This window comes from Arachis stenosperma, chromosome 10 (assembly GCF_014773155.1).
Source record: "Arachis stenosperma cultivar V10309 chromosome 10, arast.V10309.gnm1.PFL2, whole genome shotgun sequence".
NCBI lineage: Eukaryota > Viridiplantae > Streptophyta > Magnoliopsida > Fabales > Fabaceae > Arachis > Arachis stenosperma.
Window position 1 is genome coordinate 27,491,027 of NC_080386.1, and position 14,326 is coordinate 27,505,352.

General features: G+C 39.4%; 1 non-coding gene across 1 annotated transcript; it reads right to left on the reverse strand.

Moving 5' to 3' along the window:
* Window positions 1-2,770: 2,770 nt before the first annotated feature.
* LOC130958655 (small nucleolar RNA R71) lies at window positions 2,771-2,878 on the reverse strand. The gene has a single exon (XR_009077766.1). It is a non-coding gene; the product is annotated as a small nucleolar RNA R71 (small nucleolar RNA).
* Between the last annotated feature and the right edge of the window lie 11,448 nt (window positions 2,879-14,326).

Genomic DNA, 14,326 nt, shown 5'->3' on the forward strand with positions numbered 1-14,326 from the left:
TACTATTGTTCTTCTATTCAATTCAGCTTGTTCTTATTCCAAGATATCACTTGTTCTTCAACTTGATGAATGTGATGATCCGTGACACTCATCATCATTCTCACCTATGAACGTGTGACTAACAACCACCTCCGTTCTACCTTAGATTGAGTGAATATCTCTTGGATTCCTGATACACGACGCATGGTTGATCGCCTGACAACTGAGCACTCGCCTGACAACCGAGCCAGCCATTCCGTGAGATCAGAGTCTTCGTGGTATAGGCTAGAATTGATGGCGGCATTCAAGAGAATCCGGAAGGTCTAAACCTTGTCTGTGGTATTCTGAGTAGGATTCAATGATTGAATGACTGTGATGTGCTTCAAACTCGCGATTGTGGGGCGTTAGTGACAGACGCAAAAGAATCACTGGATTCTATTCCGACATGATCGAGAACCGACAGCTGGATAGCCGTGCCGTGACAGGGTGCGTTGAACATTTCCACTGAGAGGATGGGAGGTAGCCACTGACAACGGTGAAACCCTTGCATAATGCTTGCCATGGAAAGGAGTAAGAAGGATTGGATGAAGACAGTAGGAAAGCAGAGAGACGGAAGGGACAAAGCATCTCCATTCGCTTATCTGAAATTCCCACCAATGAATTGCATAAGTATCTCTATCTTTATCTTTATGTTTTATTCATCATCTATACCCATTTGAGTCTGCCTGACTGAGATTTACAAGGTGACCATAGCTTGCTTCATACCAACAATCTCCGTGGGATCGACCCTTACTCGCGTAAGGTTTATTACTTGGACGACCCAGTGCACTTGCTGGTTAGTTGTGCGAAGTTGTGTTTATGCCATGGTATTGATGAGCACCAAGTCTTTGGGGCCATTACTAGGGATTATTTGAATTGTGAAAAGTAGTGATCACAATTTCGTGCACCAAGTTTTTGGCACCGTTGCCGGGGATTGTTTCGAGTATGGACAACTGACGGTTCATCTTGTTGCTTAGATTAGGTATTTTTCAGAGTTCTTAAGAATGAATTCTAGTGTTTCAAGGTGATGTTCTTATCATCACCAAAGCTGATTGATTCTCATCAATTTAGCTCTTGAATGCAATGTCCTGCTGAAGCTTGGCTATCCATGTCTAATTCCTTTAGGCTGAAGCTTTAGACTAACATTGCATGATTCCTGGAATTCTCATTAAGAATTTTGATACCTTTATTTTCTTTTCCACTTAATTTTCGAAAAGAATCAAAAAAATTATAAAAATCATAAAAACCAAAAATATTTTATGTTTCTTGTCAAGTCTAATGTCTCGTTTTAAGTTTGGTGTCTTGCATGCATTGTTTATTTGATCTTGGTTCTATTTTCAAGTCAATAGTACAGGGAACTGAAGATTCAGAACATGCAGCAGAGGAATTACACAGAAAAAGCTGGGCGTTCAAAACGCCCAGTGAAGAAGGACAGACTGGCGTTTAAACGCCAGCCAGGGTGCCTGGTTGGGCGTTTAACGCCCAAAAGGGTAGAGCATTGGGAGTTAAACGCCAGAATGTGCACCATTCTGGGCGTTTAACGCCAGGATGGCACAAGAGGGAAGATTCTGTTTTTAATGCAAATTTTTTTCAAGTTTTCAAAGTTTTTCAAAATCAAATCTTTTTCAAATCAAATCTTTTCAATCAAATCTTTTTCAAAATCAATTTCTTTCCTTTTTCAAAGATACTTGCTAACAATTAATTATTTGATTGAATAATTCAAGTATGTTGCCTTTTCTGTTGAGAAAGGTTTAATGTTTGAATCATATATTTTCTTGTTAGGCAAGTCATTAATTTTTAAAATCAAATCTTTTTAAAATTGTTTTCAAATCAAATCTTTTCAATCATATCTTTTTAATCACATCTTTTTCAAAACAGTTTTCAATCATATCTTTTTGATTTCTAATTTCAAAATCTTTTTTCAAAAATCACTTGATTTCTTCTCCACTTTTAGTTTTCGAAAATCAATTACTTTTTTTTCAAAATGTTTTTAAAATCTTTTACTTTGTTTTCGAAAATCTCTTCCCCCCTTCTCACATCCTTCTATTTATGGAGTACCACTCCTCCTCAATGCACAATTCGAACTCTATCTCACTAAGTTCGAATTCTTCTACCTCTTTCTTCTATTTTTCTGTTCCTCTGACACCTCAAGGAATCTCTATACTGTGACATAGAGGATTCCACATTTTCTTGTTCTCTTCTCTTTCATGTGAGCAGGAACAAAGACAAAGGCATTCTTGTTGAAGCTGACCCTGAACCTGAAAGGACCTTGAAGCGAAAGCTAAGAGAAGCTAAGGCACAACTCTCTGTAGAGGACCTAACAGAAATCTTCAAAGAAGAAGAACCCATGGCAGCCGAAAACAACAACAATGCCAACAATGCAAGGAAGGTGTTGGGTGACTTTACTGCACCTACTCCCGACTTCTATGGGAGAAACATCTCTATCCCTGCCATTGGAGCAAACAACTTTGAGCTTAAGCCTCAATTAGTTTCTCTAATGCAACAGAATTGCAAGTTCCATGGACTTCCATTGGAAGATCCTCATCAGTTTTTAGCTGAATTCTTGCAAATCTGTGACACTGTCAAGACTAATGGGGTTGACCCTGAGGTCTACAGACTTATGCTATTCCCTTTTGCTGTAAGAGACAGAGCTAGGATATGGTTGGACTCACAACCTAAAGAAAGCCTGAACTCTTGGGAAAAGCTAGTCAATGCCTTCTTGGCAAAGTTCTTTCCACCTCAAAAATTGAGTAAGCTTAGAGTGGAAGTCCAAACCTTCAGACAGAAGGAAGGAGAATCCCTCTATGAAGCTTGGGAAAGATACAAACAATTGATCAGAAAATGTCCTTCTGACATGCTTTCTGAATGGAGCATCATAGGTATTTTCTATGATGGTCTGTCTGAACTGTCCAAGATGTCTTTGGATAGCTCTGCTGGAGGATCTCTTCATCTGAAGAAGACGCCTACAGAAGCTCAAGAGCTCATTCAAATGGTTGCAAATAACCAATTCATATACACTTCTGAAAGGAATCCTATGAACAATGGGACAAATCAGAAGAAATGAGTTCTTGAGATTGATACTCTGAATGCCATATTGGCTCAGAACAAGATATTGACTCAGCAAGTCAATTTGATTTCTCAAAGTCTATCGGGAATGCAAAATGCACCAAGCAGTACTAAGGATGCTTCATCTGAAGAAGAACCTTATGATCCTGAGAACCCTTCAATGGAAGAGGTGAATTACATGGGAGAACACTATGGAAACACCTATAATTCTTCATGGAGAAATCATCCAAATCTCTCATGGAAGGATCAACAGAGACCTCAACAAGGTTTCAACAACAATAATGGTGGAAGAAACAGGTTTAGCAATGGCAAGCCTTTTTCATCATCTTCTCAGCAACAGACAGAGAATTCTAAGCAAAACCCCTCTGACTTAGCAACCACGGTCTCTGATCTAATCAAAACCACTCAAAGTTTCATGACTGAAACAAGGTTCTCCATTAGAAACTTGGAGGCACAAGTGGGACAGCTGAGCAAGAAAATTACTGAACTCCCTCTTAGTACTCTTCCAAGCAATACAGAAGAAAATCCAAAAGGAAAGTGCAAGGCCATCAACATGGCCGAATTTAGAGAGGAAGGAGAGGCAGTGAACGCCACTGAGGAAGACCTCAATGGACGTCCACTGGCCTCCAATGAGTTCCCTAATGAGGAACCATGGGAATCTGAGGCTCAAAATGAGACCATAAAGATTCCATTGGACTTACTTCTGCCATTCATGAGCTCTGATGAGTATTCTTCCTCTGAAGAGGATGAGTGTGTCACTGAAGAGCAAGTTGCTAAATACCTTGGAGCAATCATGAAGCTAAATGACAAGTTATTTGGTAATGAGACTTGGGAGGATGAACCCCCTTTGCTCACCAAAGAACTGGATGACTTGTCTAGGCAGAGATTACCTCAAAAGAGACAAGATCCTGGGAAGTTTTCAATACCTTGTACCATAGGCACCATGACCTTCAAGAAGGCTCTGTGTGACTTAGGGTCAAGTGTAAACCTCATGCCTCTCTCTGTAATGGAGAAGCTAGGGATCTTTGAGGTACAAGCTGCAAGAATCTCACTAGAGATGGCAGACAACTCAAGAAAACAAGCTTATGGGCTAGTAGAGGATATTCTGGTGAAGATTGAAGACTATTATATCCCTGCTGATTTCATAGTCTTAGAGACTGGGAAGTGCATGGATGAATCCATCATCCTTGGCAGACCCTTCCTAGCCACAGCAAAGGCTGTGATTGATGTTGATAGAGGAGAATTGATCATTCAAGTGAATGAGGAATCCTTTGTGTTTAAGGCTCAAGGATATCCCTCTGTCACCATGGAGAGGAATCATGAAGAGCTTCTCTCAAAACAGAGTCAAACAGAGCCCTCACAGTCAAACTCTAAGTTTGGTGTTGGGAGGCCACAACCAAATTCTAAGTTTGGTGTTGAACCCCCACATTCAAACTCTAAGTTTGGTGTTGGGAGGTTCCAACATTGCTCTGAGAATCTGTGAGGCTCCATGCGAGCCCTCTGTCAAGCTACTGACATTAAAAAAGCGCTTGTTGGGAGGCAACCCAATGTTATATTTTATCTATTTTCCTTTGTTATTTTATGTTTTCTGTAGGTTGATGATCATGAGAAGTCACAAAATTAATTGAAAAAGCAAAAACAGAATAAAAACAGGAAGAAAAACAGCACACCCTGGAGGAAGATCTTGCTGGCGTTTAAACGCCAGTAAGGGTAGCAGTTGGGCGTTTAACGCCCAGTCTGGCACCATTCTGGGCGTTTAACGCCAGAAAGGGGCACCAGACTGGCGTTAAACGCCAGAAAAGGGCAAGAAGCTGGCGTTAAACGCCAGAAATGGGCACCAGCCCGGCGTTTAACGCCAGAATTGGCACAGAATGCATTTTTGCACGCCACTTGGTGCAGGGATGCCTTTTCCTTGACACCTCAGGATCTGTGGACCCCACAGGATCCCCACCTACCCCACCACCCTCTCTCTTCTTCATCACCCATTCACCAATCACCTCAACACCTCTTTCCCAAAAACCCCTCACCTATCAAATCCCACTATTCTCTTTACCACTCACATCCATCCTTCATAAAACCCCACCTACCTCACCATTCAAATTCAAACCACTTTCCCTCCCAAACCCACCCATAATGGCCGAACCACAAAGCCATCTCCCTCTCCTCCATTTCTTCTTCTTCTACTCTCTTCTTTCTTCTTTTGCTCGAGGACGAGCAAACCTTTTAAGTTTGGTGTGGTAAAAGCATTGCTTTTTATTTTTCCATAACCATTTATGGCATCCAAGGCCGGAGAAACCTCTAGAAAGAGGAAAGGGAAGGCAAAAGCTTCCACCTCTGAGTCATGGGAGATGGAGAGATTCATCTCAAGGGTGCATCAAGACCACTTCTATGAAGTTGTGGCCTTGAAGAAGGTGATCCCCGAGGTCCCTTTCAAACTCAAAAAGAGTGAATATCCGGAGATCCGACATGAGATTCGAAGAAGAGGTTGGGAAGTTCTTACCAACCCCATTCAACAAGTCGGAATCTTAATGGTTCAAGAATTCTATGCCAATGCATGGATCACCAAGAACCATGATCAAAGTGTGAACCCGGACCCAAAGAATTGGCTTACAATGGTTCGGGGGAAATACTTAGATTTTAGTCCGGAAAATGTAAGGTTGGCATTCAACTTGCCCATGATGCAAGGAGATCACTACAAGAAAAACACCCATTCAAGTACACTTGAAAAGTGTAGCCAAAAGTGAAAAAAAATGATGCCTTAGGCTACGGCTACGCTTTTTGGGCTACGGCTACGCTTTTTGGGGTGATTCCTATTCGGCCGTTGCCTATTCTCAAAGGCTACGCTTTTCTGCACCAAGGGCTACGCTTTTGGCGTTTGGGAATAGGCTACGCTTTTCAAGTGATGCTGTCCAGGACCAAAGGCTACGCTTTTCAGCTTTCATTTTTCCAGAATAGGCTACGCTTTTCAATGCTACTGCATCACTTATAAAGCGTAGCCACACTGTATACCATAGCTACTTTTTATAAGCGTAGCCTTAGATCCCTCTTTTTTTTTGTATACTATAGCTACTGTATATAAGTGTAGCCTTAGGTCCCTCATTGTTTTTTTTATTATATATATTCTAATAATTTTTTTTTCTAAAACCTAATATTTAGTAATATGATTATATATTACATGTATAATAATTTTGTATTTTTATTTGAATGAATTGAATATTATAAAATAAAAATAAATACATAATTATACTAAATAATTTCTTTAAATAAATACATAATTCTATTCTACGTGTTAGCGTCTTTTTGAGACTGCTGAGAACAATTTGCGAGTCCTTGCTGCCCAAGACAAATAAAAAAGAATTGCTGTATATAATGCTTCCATGACTCTTTGAAGCTCCTTGCTATGAGAAGCCTTCATGTTTCATGAACATTGCATAAAGCAGCTCATTCCATGTATCAGGTACACCATGCAGACACTAGTGGCTGCAATCTTGCCGATGGAGTGCCGCCGTGCCGCCATTCGGACCAAGATAGTAAATTGATGAGTGTCCATCTTTTCTCTGAGCTGTCATCTCTGTTATATTCAATATTTTTAACTTGACAAGTTCAGTGCTGTTTTTGTGTGATGATAGCAATGAATTGCCTATTTTGAATTGTGACCAGTTATCATTAGGCACTAATGACATGTTAAGCTCTGGCAGTGTTTCCAAATGACAACTTCCACCGCTTCTCCAATATCCACTTCTGTTCATACATTATTGGATAAATATATGTAAAACTTGGAAGGCAAAATATAAATCATAACAATTGTTGCAACAAATTACAAACCTGAAGTGCACGGGTGTATATGTACGAAAGAAAACTTGACTCTTGTTAAGATTTACAGTATCTTGTATCCAATTCAACACTGTCTCCATTGACTTCCTATATGCATCTTCCACCTTCATTTCCATCTTAACTTCCATACCTTGTTGGAAATAACAGCCCCTGAGCAAATATGAAAAGGTTTGTTTATAGGTTTGTTTATCGAGATTCCAGAATTAATCCATGTATTAAATGATTCTTAAAAGTTAGCACAACACTGCTACCAGCTCAAACAACTAAACCAAAATAACTGTAAAAATTACAGACAAAAAAATTGTAACTGCCATGCAACCATTTAACCACAAATTCAGCACAATCATCATTTAGCAAGAATTAAATTGATATAATCAAACAGATTTGGGACCCAGCAGTAGCAGCAGCAATTAAATCATTCAAGAGATAATGGCAAAACAACAAAATAGGGCAGGAAAAAAAAGACAACCTAGAAGAAGGTGGAAATTAGGGCAAAACTGGATAGCATAGGACAGAATAGCAGCAGGCAGAATCGAAGAAAAGAAATTTGTGAAACAGCAGGCAAACACAGCAGACGCTGGTGGTGCTGGGTGAGCCACCAAATTTTGCTCCTGAAAAGGAAACACAATTATGTCCACTAGCAGGTCTCCATAGGAACAGTTTACTAAGTTTTTAAAAATCATAGGGACGCATCAAAGATCTTATTATTGCTTCATCAAAGGACATATGCTCAAGATCTTAGATTTAACAATTTTTTCTATCTTATATTTACTTAATTTGAATTAATAACTTCAAACTTAACTACTTAAAGCATGCACTACTCAATCATTTTTTCCATGAAATGGAATTTTGTAACTCATCAATATGTTCATATATTTCTCTGTAAATAAGCCCCCATATTAGGCATTCACTTTGGCTTCATTCAAAATTTTAGTTGAACCTCAGATAGAAAAGAGAAATAAAGCTGACAGAAACATACCAAGCTAAAGTCTTATTGGATGTTGAAAGATAGTTCATGAGCATACCCAAATTTCTCTTGAGGACGCCACGAACTACACTTGAAGTCTGAAAGGGGAGGGGGGAAATTAAAAAATCATCCTCGACAAAACATTAAGGTGTATTGACAGGTATTAGTCATCTTAAATTTTTCTCTTTAAACCATACTCACAACCAGCAAAGCATACAAAATTAAAGATGATTTTTTAAATGTAGAGGTTTCATAGTTGTTTCATGCAGGCTACCTTTATCACCACATCTTTTATGGAAAGACTCATGGAAGTTTACAGCATCATCTGAGAAAAAGTACCTAAAGAAGTCTTCAACCTTTATCTACAGTTTGTAAATTTAAAATTTTAAAATTTCTAATAAATTTATAAGACTAATATTACTAAAGTCAACAAGGAAAAACTTGAAAATGAAAAAAAATGGTATTTTTTCTAATAAGAAATACCAGAAAATCAGCTTCTGCAACACCTATGTATTTTTCTGGGACTGCACATTAGAAAATAAGCTCAGATCAGCAGAGTTTTTGAAAAAATATGATGGATTAATAAAATATATTATAATTTAAATACAATAGACATTTTTTTATCTTTTTTATAAAAGAATAATTTCATTAAGATTTAAGGAGAAGGATAATATGATAAAAAAGCAAAACAAAGGATTCATCTATAAAGCATGGCTTTTCAAATCCTAAACACAATGGGCATGAAAAATTGATCAATTTTGCTTAGGCAAAGTTTCCTAGGGTTATATATTTAATATTTTTTAACTTCTCAGACCATAAATAAACAGAGGGGTTGGAGAATTTCAAAGACGGGATCAATCAAGTCCGTTTACCAACTTCTATTTGTAAGAAATCCCATTTCAATTTGGTTTCTTTTCTTATCAACAACAGAACCAAATTTCCCACCAATAAAAGTCCTCGACTCATATATATATCCACCTGATCGAGAGCAATTAAAAGTAAACATACTAGATAAAATGCATTAGCTAGAATATCCTAATAAATTTAACACCATAATTGTGTTAAGAAACTGACCAAATCACTCCCCTTTGCTTCAAAAATCAAGTTTACCATGTACACCATAACATCCAATTTCAAAATAAATTCATAAATCAAAGTATCAAAATGACTTATAAAATATGAAATGGAGGAAGTGTGATATTAAAGATTAAAGGAGTTAAACCTCGTGTCCTTGATCCAAGAGTTCCACTGTAGTTGACATGCCAGAAAGCCCAGCTCCAATGATGGCAACTTTTAGCTTTGGTCCTCGATAATGTTCTGGCTCCGGCAAAAACAGCCCTTTTGGCGCTGGCAGGAAACCATTTCATTTGTCAAACTTACAGCTCAGCTCAATTACTTAATAACTAAACCTGGTAACATGGCAAACCAGATTCATTCATAAGCTCACACCACTCCCCTATGATATGTGTTGCGTACTCAGGTTTGAGACTTGATTAGGGTCAATAGTGGATGAGAACTCTTAATATTTTGTGTATAACTGTGTGTGTAGTATAGGTGTGTGTTGTGATATTATAATACTCAAAATTATAGGCTATACAATTTATGACAAAAAAAAAACATAAATAGAAAACTGAAATATAACATGAGTAACATGGTGAATATACAGCTAGCATACATAGTAATTAAAATATTTAATAATTGGACTTACAATGTTCCAGTGAATTGTGTGCTAAGATAAGCTTGGTCTTCAGGGAAGAACCTGGCAAGGCCAAAGTCTCCAATCTTGGGATGAAACTTATGATCAAGAAGAATGTTGCTTGCTTTGATGTCTCGGTGAACAATTCTTAGATGTGAATCCTCATGAAGGTACTGCAATCCCCTTTCCACGCCTAGAACAATTTGGAACCTAGTGCTCCAATGCAGGAATCGATCAGCATTGTTCCCTGCATGAGGGGAACATTCAAAGTTTCAATTTGCTCTGTTTAACCAATCCTAAGCTCTTATGGGAATTAAAAAAAGAAGGGATACCATATATGAAGAGGTCCAAACTTCTGTATTCACAATCCTAACCATCCTTCACAATCCAGTATTCACCCACAGGCACAGAAATTCAGCAAAAATTAATGAAATTGAAAGTTCAAACACTCCCCTTCCCTCTCTTCCAGTCCAATACAACTTCTAAAATATATTGTTGCCTACAGAGACATCGAAATTAAAATTGAAATGAGAATGAAATGAAAGTTGAAGAGGGAGAGAGAGAGACAGAGGTTAGGAGTACGGACAGGAGCACGGCAAGCCCTAGCTGCGGCGGCGGCTTCAATCGACCCCAGGAGCGACGACAGTGCACGGCAGAACAGCCTCCTCTCTTGTGTCGCATCTTCGTCCTCTCTCTCCATCTCGTCTGCAAATCGTCTCTCTCTCCCCACCGGGCTCCCTGCTCCGTGACGGCAATGGCGGCGGCTGCAGCGACGTTGCGGTGGTGACCCCCTCTCACTCTCTATTCTCTCGATCGCGCTCTCTCATCTCTGTCTCCCTCCTCTCCTCCCTCTGGTTCACTCTTTCTCTTGGATCTGGGTGTGTGTGTGTGTGAAAGGGGGGCGTGGTGGCAGTGGTGAGTGATGGTGAGAATGAGTGTGAGTGTGTGGGTGTGTTAGGGAAAGGTTTTCAACAATTAATTCGAAGGTGATTTGCGAAGGTGAAGGGCGAAACTTTTTTCTGATCAAAAGGCGAAAGTGAGTGTATTCGAAGGTGAGTGTGATTTGGTGATAAGGAAAAGAAAAATTACTAAGTGTTTGGGTGCATTTGGCCTAGATACATTAGGCTACGCTTTTAAAGTGCACCCAAAACTTAACAAATAGGCTACCCTTTAAAAGCGTCTCCTTTGATATGAAAAGTGAACCTATAGATATCAACCTACGGCTACGCTTTATAAGTGATTTCTATAATACCTAAGGCTACGCTTTTTAAATGATGCCGCATTTGTGTATCCTTTTCTCTTATAAAAAGGCAACACGGAGAAAAGCGTAGCCTATTCTATGAATAGGCTACGCTTTTCAAATGTAGCTTAAAAAAAGTGTGGCTGAATGGGTATTTTTCTTGTAGTGGATGAACATCCTTACACTAAAAGGGTCAACTTTGATCAAAGGTTGGACCAAGTCCTCATAGACATTTGTGAAGAGGGCGCCCAATGGAAGAGAGATTCAAGAGGGAAGCCGGTTCAATTGAGAAGGCATGACCTCAAGCCCGTAGCTAGAGGATGGCTGGAGTTTATCCAACGCTCAATCATTCCCATTAGCAACCGGTCCGAAGTTACTATAGACCGGGCCATCATGATTCATAGTATCATGATTGGAGAGGAAGTGGAAGTTCATGAGGTTATAGCCCAAGAACTCTATAAGGTGGCGGACAAGTCCTCTACCTTGGCAAGGTTAGTATTTCCTCATCTCATTTGTCACCTCTGTTATTCAGTTGGAGTGGACATAGAAGGAGACATCCTCATTGATGAGGATAAGCCCATCACTAAGAAAAGGATGGAGCAAACAAGAGACCCCACTCATCATGAAATCCCTGAGATACCTCAAGGGATGCACTTTCCTCCACAAAACTATTGGGAGCAAATCAACACCTCCCTAGGAGAATTGAGTTCCAACATGGGACAACTAAGGGTGGAGCACCAAGAACATTCCATCCTCCTCCATGAAATTAGAGAAGATCAAAGAATCATGAGAGAGGAGCAACAAAGACAAGGAAGAGACATTGAGGAGCTCAAGCACTCCATAAGACCTTCAAGAGGAAGAACAAGCCGCCATCACTAAGGTGGACCCGTTCTTTAATCTCCTTGTTCTTTATTTTTCTGTTTTTCGAAAATTATGCTTTATGTTTATCCATGTTTGTGCCTTATGATCATTAGTGTCTATGCCTTAAAGTTATGAATGTCCTATGAGTCCATCACCTTTCTTAAATGAAAAATGTTCTTAATTGAAAAAGAGAAGAATTGCATGACTTTCAGATTTTATAACAGATTAATTATTTTGATGTGGTGGCAATACTTTTGTTTCTGAATGTATGCTTAAACAGTGCATATGTCTTTTGAATTTGTGGTTCATGAATGTTAAAGTTGTTGGCTCTTGAAAGAATGATGAAAACGGAGACATGTTACTGAGGATCAGAAAAATCACAAAAATGATTTTTGAAGCAAGAAAAAGCAGTGAATACAAAAAAAAAATGAAAAAAATAGAAGAGAAAAAGAAAAAGTAAGCAGAAAAAGCCAATAGCCCTTTAAACCAAAAGGCAAGGGTAGAAATAAAGTTGTGATCCAAGGCAAAAGAGTGTGCTTAAGAACCCTGGACACCTCTAATTGGGGACTCTAGCAAAGCTGAGTCACAATCTGAAAAGGTTCACCCAATTATGTGTCTGTGGCATGCATGTATCCGGTGGTAATACTGGAAGACAGAGTGCTTTGGGCCACGGCCAAGACTCATAAAGTAGCTGTGTTCAAGAATCATCATACTTAACTAGGAGAATCAATAACACTATCTGGATTCTGAGTTCCTAAAGAAGCCAACCATTCTGAATTTCAACCCGCTCATCTAATTAATACTGATCTTCATAGATGTTTTTGGAGTTCATTGCATATTCTCTTCTTTTTATCTTATTTGATTTTCAGTTGCTTGGGGACAAGCAACAATTTAAGTTTGGTGTTGTGATGAGCGGATAATTTGTACGCTTTTTGGCATTGTTTTTAGTATGTTTTTAGTATATTTAGTTGAGTTTTTAGTATATTTTTATTAGTTTTTAGTTAAAATTCACTTTTCTGGACTTTACTATGAGTTTGTGTGTTTTTCTGTGATTTCAGGTATTTTCTGGCTGAAATTGAGGGACCTGAGCAAAAATCTTATTCAGAGACTGAAAAGGACTGCAGATGCTGTTGGATTCTGACCTCCCTGCACTCGAAGTGGATTTTCTGGAGCTACAGAAGCCCAATTGGCGTGCTCTCAACGGCGTTGGAAAGTAAACATTCTGGGCTTTCCAGCAATATATGATAGTCCATACTTTGCCCAAGATTTGATGGCCCAAACCGGCGTTCAAAGTCACCTTCAGATTTCCCAGCGTTAAACGCCGGAACTGGCACCAAAGTGGGAGTTAAACGCCCAAACTGGCATAAAAGCTGGCGTTTAACTCCAAGAAGAGTCTCTACACAAAAATGCTTCAATGCTCAGCCCAAGCACACACCAAGTGGGCCCGGAAGTGGATTTTTATGTCATTTGCTCATCTTTGTAATTCTTAAGCTACTAGTTCCCTATAAATAGGACCTTTTGCTATTGTATTAGACGTCTTGGAATCTTGGTAGCTATCTTTAGTCTTATGCTATCTTAGATCATGGGGCTGGCCTCACGGCCATGCCTAGACCTTGTTCTTATGTATTTTCAACGGTGGAGTTTCTACACACCATAGATTAAGGTGTGGAGCTCTGCTGTACCTCGAGTATTAATGCAATTACTATTGTTCTTCTATTCAATTCAGCTTGTTCTTATTCCAAGATATCACTTGTTCTTCAACTTGATGAATGTGATGATCCGTGACACTCATCATCATTCTCACCTATGAACGTGTGACTGATAACCACCTCCGTTCTACCTTAGATTGAGTGAATATCTCTTGGATTCCTGATACACGACGCATGGTTGATTGCCTGACAACCGAGCGCTCGCCTGACAACCGAGCCAGCCATTCCGTGAGATCAGAGTCTTCGTGGTATAGGCTAGAATTGATGGCGGCATTCAAGAGAATCCGGAAGGTCTAAACCTTGTCTGTGGTATTCTGAGTAGGATTCAATGATTGAATGACTATGACGTGCTTCAAACTCGCGATTGTGGGGCGTTAGTGACAGACGCAAAAGAATCACTGGATTCTATTCCGACATGATTGAGAACCGACAGCTGGATAGCCGTGCCGTGACAGGGTGCGTTAAACATTTCCACTGAGAGGATGGGAGGTAGCCACTGACAACGGTGAAACCCTTGCATAATGCTTGCCATGGAAAGGAGTAAGAAGGATTGGATGAAGACAGTAGGAAAGCAGAGAGACGGAAGGGACAAAGCATCTCCATTCGCTTATCTGAAATTCCCACCAATGAATTGCATAAGTATCTCTATCTTTATCTTTATGTTTTATTCATCATCTATACCCATTTGAGTCTGCATGACTGAGATTTACAAGGTGACCATAGCTTGCTTCATACCAACAATCTCCGTGGGATCGACCCTTACTCGCGTAAGGTTTATTACTTGGACGACCCAGTGCACTTGCTGGTTAGTTGTGCGAAGTTGTGTTTATGCCATGGTATTGAGCACCAAGTCTTTGGGGCCATTACTAGGGATTATTTGAGTTGTGAAAAGTAGTGATCACAATTTCGTGCACCATTTGTCTTAATTGTTTTAA